The 7,648-nt window shown below is 36.9% G+C and overlaps 1 pseudogene; it reads right to left on the bottom strand.

The window, feature by feature from the left end:
• Positions 1–6,179: 6,179 nt before the first annotated feature.
• Positions 6,180–7,169, bottom strand: LOC100669122 (S-adenosylmethionine decarboxylase proenzyme-like; annotated as a pseudogene).
• Positions 7,170–7,648: the final 479 nt, after the last annotated feature.

Genomic DNA, 7,648 nt, shown 5'->3' on the forward strand with positions numbered 1-7,648 from the left:
TGGTATACTATCTGCCTTTCAGGAACTCTGTGTTGAACCGAACATATTTCCCCCAGACGTCCACACATCTGCAACTAAGTCATTAGTCTTCTGGCATCCTCACGGATAATCATAGTAGCAATATCAAATCTCAGTGACCGTATTTCCCTTGAATTCAGCAGATGTTCCATGTGCTGAGCCCAGAGCAACCCTCCTCTCCCTTTCAGCTAGTATCTGCATTTGTTTCGACAGTGGCAGTTCTTTTGGATGCAGAGACCTCTGTACAAGAGACAGAGCTTAGAATATGTCTGGAGTATCTTCAGCTTGCCTTTGATGGGACAATGTAAAACACCATTTTTTAATTTAAAATAATTAGGGAGTTGAAGCAACGCAAAAAAAAATTATTACGTTTATAATAAAAATAGTGTTAACCCTATGCGTAATTAAGCTAAATTATCTACTTTCTTCTTCGTGTGCTTTTGATATAAAAGAAGCCTAGGTACCTCAGAGAAGAAGTTCAGTATGGAAGTTCACAAGCGTACACTTGAACCCTCTGGTTTGGGGGCCACTGATTTAACTCAGGCAAAAGGGAGGCGTGTGAGAGGAAGCAGCACGTAAGGGTGGGTGGTACGAAATGTGATGGAGGAGGCAGACTTTGGGTTCTGGGGTCAGATCGGAGATTAAATTCTAAATCTGTCACAAGTCAAATGACTTCGAGTAATTATTTAACCTCTTAAGCCTGATTTTTTTACAACCGTGTGGTGGATATATTAACAGCATCTTCACATAGGATTGTTCGAACTGAAAGGAGATAATATTCTTTAAGTGCTTAGCACAATGCCTAGAGTATAGTAAGCCCTCAATAAATGTTAGTTGAATCCAGAAGAGACCAACACAATTTATAGACTAGCACTTAATGAAGGAGGCAAAAAGGAGGAGACAGAGGAAGATCGAAGCACTCCCTAAGGCAGAGTGATTTTATCTAGAACAGGTGTATGCACCCTCTCTTCAAGGATATTCAGCCAAACTCCCATTGTAAAATCTTCTTTCTTTGTTGCCTAAAAATAATTAAGGAACACAGACAGTGCTCATGGGGATTGCATTCAAATGTTCTTTTCACAACTGTCACATATTCCTAGGCTTGTCTTTTTCTGTATTTCTTTTATTGTACTGATTTCTATCAGTTTTTCCTCCGGGTTATTCATGTTGAGCTGCAGTGGTCTTTGTGGTTGATTATACGGGTCTCCGTTGAATGTAAGCAATGCTTACCTAGTTGTCTGGCATATTAGTTTTCTTTCCTGATTATAGTTTTAACAGCGACTTGACTCATCAGGGTTCCATGACTGGGAGTTGACACTGGAAATTTTATTTATAACGTTTGCTTCAGGTTCCACAATATGTGGACACTGATTTTTTTAAGGTAATGCAGAGCTAATAGGGTATTATTGGTCCTTTTAAGAAACACTTTAAGTTAAACTTACAAAGTAGTCATGGGCCCCGCTTTCCCTCTATGCTCTGCTTTGCAAAGTGGAAGCCACAGCAGTAATGAGTTGGCAGTTGATTAAAATTGGGGCAGTAGAGGCCAGCTACAGCTATTAGCACATTTTATTAAACCTCCATACACTAGAGTGAGATAGGGTTTTTAAACTGTTTGTAGTAGCATTTGCCAAAAGCTAATTAACAGGATTACGCATCTGACATTCTCTTTTCCCACTGGGAAAACGAAAACAACATTTAGAAAGATACCCCATATCTAATCTTCAGTTAGCCTTGTGCTACTCTGTTTATGTCTAAACTTTACAGTGGGTTTAGAATACATCAACAGAGTGAAAGTCATGGCATTCCCCTAAATGACAATCTCAGATTGACAAAAATAATGAAATGAAATAAAAGTAATAAAAATATTAATTAAATAATTGATACTTTGAAAACAAAAGTAATAGAGAATATTGTAATTTCTGAAGGTTCAGATTGCCTTAAGAATAAAACAAAAATTTAATTTACTGTGAGAAATTTGTGTGTCCCCATTTCACCAGGATATCTGAATTCATTATCTTCATAAAAATATTTACTAAGTTGTATCCTGTAAAATGCTGCTTTTTCTCATGCTAACATTTTAGTTTTAAAAATATTAGGAAAAAAAGTCACAAAACTTAATAATGTAGTGTAAATTCTATTTGTTATACTATAATTTTCCTTAGGCTTGCTTTGTTCTATCCATGAAAAGATTTGCCGAGAAACTAATACTGAAAACAATCAGTTTCAGTGACGCGTGTTGAGAGAGGGGTTGAAGAAGCGAGAGAATGTGTTTAGTAGTAAGATTTTCCATTGTTTTAGGACTTTATCAGCGTTTAAATTACTGCTAAATATAATCAAGTCTCATCTATTTATAAAGCATTAACTGCTAATTGGAAACATTTTCAGGAGTTATTCTAAGTCTCTTTAGGAGTCACTCTAAATCGTTATTTGGAATGAAAGGCCCTTTTTATGTTTAAAAAAAAAGTTTTATAACATTGCATTATATTAAAAGTATGGATTTCCCAAAGTAGCTTAAATTATAAACTTTTTATTTTGTACCTAAAAAACAAAAATAATTTATTACTTATTTCCATTTTTCTGCATTTAAAATGGATTTTTCTATAAAGGTTTATTTCTAATTATTTTCTTATCATTCAGCCTAAGGAAAAAATGAATAATTAATAATTTACATCAGTGTTTCTCAACCTCAGCGCTAGTGGCAGGGCTGGATTAAGGCATATGAGGGCCCTAAACACTGGTAATCTGTGGTCCCCCTCTTCTGCTTACTCCTGCATTTGAATGGCGTGTGTGAGTTATAGATATATGTGTATGTATGTACATGGAGCCCTGGTGGTATAGTGATTAAGAGCTCAGGCTGCTAACCAAAAGTTCAGCAGTTCGAATCCACCAGCCTCTCCTTGGAAACCCTGTGGGACAGTTCTACTCTGTCCTATTGGGTCGCTGTGAGTCAGAATAGACTTCACAGCAGGAGTTTTGGTATATATATGTGTGTGTGTCTTAGCTATGTGTGATGTAACTTCTTTTTAAATGTGACTATAATATTAGCGATTGAATGCAAAAGTGGCGTATGCCATTTAGTGGAATGAGATGAACTAAAATAAAATTTTTAAGGGATGCGAGGTACTAAGATTTTTACTATATATCACATTTTCTACACAAAGAATATTCCACATATTCTACAACAAAGAAAATGAGTCAGTGAACTTAGTTGTTTCAATGATCAATACAAAATTCTGTTGATTTCCCACGATGACAATTTGACTTTCGCCAGTTTTGCTTTAAATGGTTCCTGCTTCAATTTTGATCCTTATTTTGTAATAAATGCTGTAATGATAAATGAACAAATGAAAATATAACATAAAAGAAAATTTAGTGATAAGAAAACAGATATTACAACAAATTACTATATTTTTACATAGACCTTTCACCTCTAACATGTTATAATTGAAAACTTTTTTTCTATTCTTTGCTCTTACAAATTCTTCAATGATTCCATCACAATTAAGCTGCTGAACAAGATCTACTTCCACATATAATAAAGATAATGAATCGAGTCTTTCTTGAATCATTGCTATACACTGAGGGTTTTTGAGTCTTTTAGAGACAAAAATGAATGCTCTATTGTGTGGTTTGTGATCATTAAAGTTCGAAATATGTGTAAAGCAATTTCCACATTCGGAAATATGCATCGTATTTGATTTTCTATTATGGAATCATACATGCCTATGTGAGTAAAATTTGTCTCTTCTGAATCTTTAAACTTAGTTCTCATGTAAGAATGAAATTGTTGCACTTCTCCAGAAAGGTTTGTATTTAGGAAAATACTTGGATTTTGTTATTGTTGCCCTTGTCCTATGAGGCAGCTGATGCAAGCAGGCTCTCAAACTGCCATGTCATCCTTCTCCGCAGGAAGCTGCAGCTGGGATCTCTGAGCAATGGTTTTTTTTCTTTTTGGCTGCTTTTTTTTCTAGTATGTAGGGGGGTATCCCTGTGCCTAAGTAGTTTAACAGTCATCCCTGTACCTTTTTTTTTTTTTGAATTAAGCAAACTTTTATTGAAATATAAATTGTGGTGCATTTCAACTGATTGAAGTCCAGCACCATGAAGGAAGAAATACAGCACCAAAAGCTCCCTTCCTCTGTCAGACTAGGATTAGTTTAGATTACTGTCCAATCTATAGTTTTCATTTTGCTAGGCTTTTTTTTTTTTTTCCCCCACATACAAATTTCCACTTTTTCAATATTAGAATTCTTAAAACTATTTTTTTAAAAAAAAATCAGACCTCAAGCCAACAAATATCATCAAATATACAGGGAAGCTGTTCAGGAACAAAATCCACTTCAAGTATTTGGCCTGAAAACGGGGCACATTGCAGAAGCATTAGGTGCTCTGCTACTTACAGAGTCAAACTAATCGCATGTACTTAATGCTCCTTCAAGGGAGCTTTCAACCAACAACGTGCTTAAAATAAAAGCCAAAAGTGTTCCAACTGCTTGAGTTCAAACCAAGCAGATTTTATATTTAGAAACACTAAAAAAAGTATTCATAAATTTCATTCATTTATAAATATGGAAGGAACAAAACATCACTGTGTTAATCCAGGAAGAATCAAAAATGAAAAAAAATTGTGAGGACAAGAAATACAAAAATTAGTCAACTTTGCCATTCTCTTAGCTCCTTATATTCCATAGTACTTGCAAATATAGCTTAAAAAAGATGTCAACTCTTAGACGCCTAAATTTCTAGTTTTTCTCAGTAAGTGACTATCTTGGAATTTCTTGTGCTGTGTTTATAACTGGCATTCTGCTTCACTGTGTATATTTCAATAACCTAGACGATTCTCATCCTGGGCAGTCATTCACTTTTTCCCATCTAGTGATGGTGAAAGGAACACCACCGTGAGAGGGACGGGTGAAGTTAGAACGTTATTGCACATGACAAAGTCACAGAACTTTAAGTTCACAAGGTGAAAAAGATGTTGGCTTTGCTTTGAACCGAAGTTTACAGTGTATTATTAATGGAAATTAGTGGAAATGGTTGCTAAAGTAAACGTTCAGGTGAATTAGCCAAACTGAGTTGACTTATTGAATCCAGTACAATCTTCGTGCTAAATCTCCCTGCCAATAAATTTAGTGCATTTATGCTATTACTTAGCAAGTTAGTAAAGGCATGGTGATCATGAAAAGAAAATCTCATTTACTGGAGAGCAAAGAATGGTATCCTGTTTCCATACAGCTCTGCCAGTATACCCTAATCTCAATCTACCACGCTTTGTGGGTCTTCCTTTCTAATCAACACTGGAAAAGTTTATTTTTGTCATTATCTTCCAAAAGAGCCCATGTTAATAAACAGGAGGTCAAATTCACTTGAACTTAGAAGAAGATTGAGCCCAGGGGCTACTCTCGTGGTGGTTGTGGGTGGGTGTATTAGTATAAACCCACAGTGTGGCAGTGTATTGCTGCTCTATTTGGAGGGACCAGTCGATGGGGAGCATGCCATGGTGAGGAGAGAAATCAATTAAAGGACTGCAAATAGAGGAAGCAATAGTGTTGAAATAGTAATACTCAAATGAATAACTGCAATCATTTCCTTAAGAGGATTCAACTTGTGGAAGAAAAACTGTAATTGCTGTTGCAAATTACATACATCTGTATGAAGTAGAAATTGGTTTCAGTAACACTCATAGAAAATATGTTCTAGAAACTGGAGGTAACTGGATCTAAAATTCTGGCAGCAATTTAATAGAACAGTCCCAGATGGTTCAGCTGAGGTCAACACTTAATGAGGACAAAAGCCTTGTCTGTGGGGAATTTTGGGTGATTCCTGGAGAAATATTACACTGTGCATAAACCAGATTGAATTGTTTTCAGAAATGTTGCAAATTTTCATACAGTAAAAGGTTTTTTTCTATATGCACTTCAATTTCACAGCAAGAGTGGCATCGAATACCTAAACACAGAAGAGCGTTCATGCAAGATATCTAACTCCTTGATGTATAATAATGCATACAATTCAAAGTGATTACACTATGATTACATCTAGGGCTTTCTGCAACTGCAAGGTGGTGGTTACGGAAAGCATGGCCCCCAATATCAATATCTAGAAAGCAGCCGCCGCCTTCTTCTACATGTGTTCTCTTTCTGTATTTTCATTTTTCTTAATCAACTCTGCTGTTGTAGATGCTTCTTAGCAAAACTGGTAAAAACAAAGTTGTAGTCACTGAACATAGCATTCTGGCAATCAAGATGTTTAAACCTTAAATCTGCTGGGGTGAAGAAAGCTCTATGCAAAATTTAGAACACTGAGTTACAAACAGAAGGGTCCCAAATTTTCCTGGCTTGAAGACTTGCACAACTTGCCTGACCAGGTCATCATAGGAGGTCTGACTTAAGTTTGTTTCAAAGTTAACATAAGCAAATTCTCGTTCTGGAGTAATGTGAATAGCCCAGTAAGTTCCATTAGATTTCATTCCATTCACTGAATATCCACAAGGATTGAGCAGTGTGGCATCAGTGACAGAACCTGGAATCAGGCCACAAACTTCACTCTCACGAGTGACATCCTTTGCAGTAACCCCATTTTTCATGTAGAACTGGTTCATAACTGCTAGGTCAAGCTTGCTCATTAGAATTTGCAGGGTTTGATCTGGCTGATTGATTACCTGACTCTGGGAAATCCAGAGTATACAAGTACCAACAGTCAGAAGCCTTGTGTCCCATACAATATGCCGCTCCATTTGAGAAAATTGCATTAAAAAACTCTTTCTTCCTGGAAATTCTGGTGTGGGTACCCTTGGTTAGAAGGCTTCATGAAATTCTTAGGAGAATGAAAGAAGCTTTGAATTGGGTCAAACCCACTGTAATCCCTAGCAAGCTTCAACTGGGGAACAAGTGCTTTCAGCAAGAGGGTGGTATCGCTTGTTTTCAAAATGAAGATGTCTCTTGGAGACAAACATGCCACTCTCACTGAGTACATAAGCTTCCTGCTTGTCAGTTTTTGTCACACTTGTGATTAAACATTGCACACCCTTCAAAAGTATATCCTGTTCGGATCTTGGGAAGGAGAGAAGATCCCCAGATCCAGCGATGGGCTGCTGCCGGCAGAGCCGAACCGTCAGTAACTTCTCAGTCCCTTTGAAAAATGTGCAGTTTCCATCACCGTGAGACTAGTGAACAACCAAAAACCACAGAAAATCAGCTAAATTAAATCTCTTCTCCCACCACTGCAGCAGCCGCTGTGGATTATTCCAGCTTTGTTACTGAAGTTCAGCTTCCTTTTTTTTTTCACTATCATTTTACGGAAAACCTGGTGGCGTACTGGTTAAGTGCTACGGCTGCTAACCAAAGGGTCGGCAGTACGAATCCACCAGGCGCTCCTTGGAAACTCTATGGGGCAGTTCTACTCTGCCCTGTAGGGTCACTATGAGTCGGAATCGACTCAACCGCACAGGGTTTGGTTTGGGTTTTTTATAATTTTATATTAGCTTTTTTTTTTTTTAAAAGGATTAGTAAATTTTTCCTGGCTTGTGTGTGTGAGTGAAAGTTGAACATGAGTCTGTTGGAAATAGAGTCAGATACAGTGCTATCTCTTGTAGTTCGTTTCCAGTTGTAGAGAGTAGAGGGAGCACTAG

This window comes from Loxodonta africana, chromosome 21 (genome assembly GCF_030014295.1).
Source record: "Loxodonta africana isolate mLoxAfr1 chromosome 21, mLoxAfr1.hap2, whole genome shotgun sequence".
In the NCBI taxonomy this organism is placed as follows: Eukaryota; Metazoa; Chordata; class Mammalia; order Proboscidea; family Elephantidae; genus Loxodonta; species Loxodonta africana.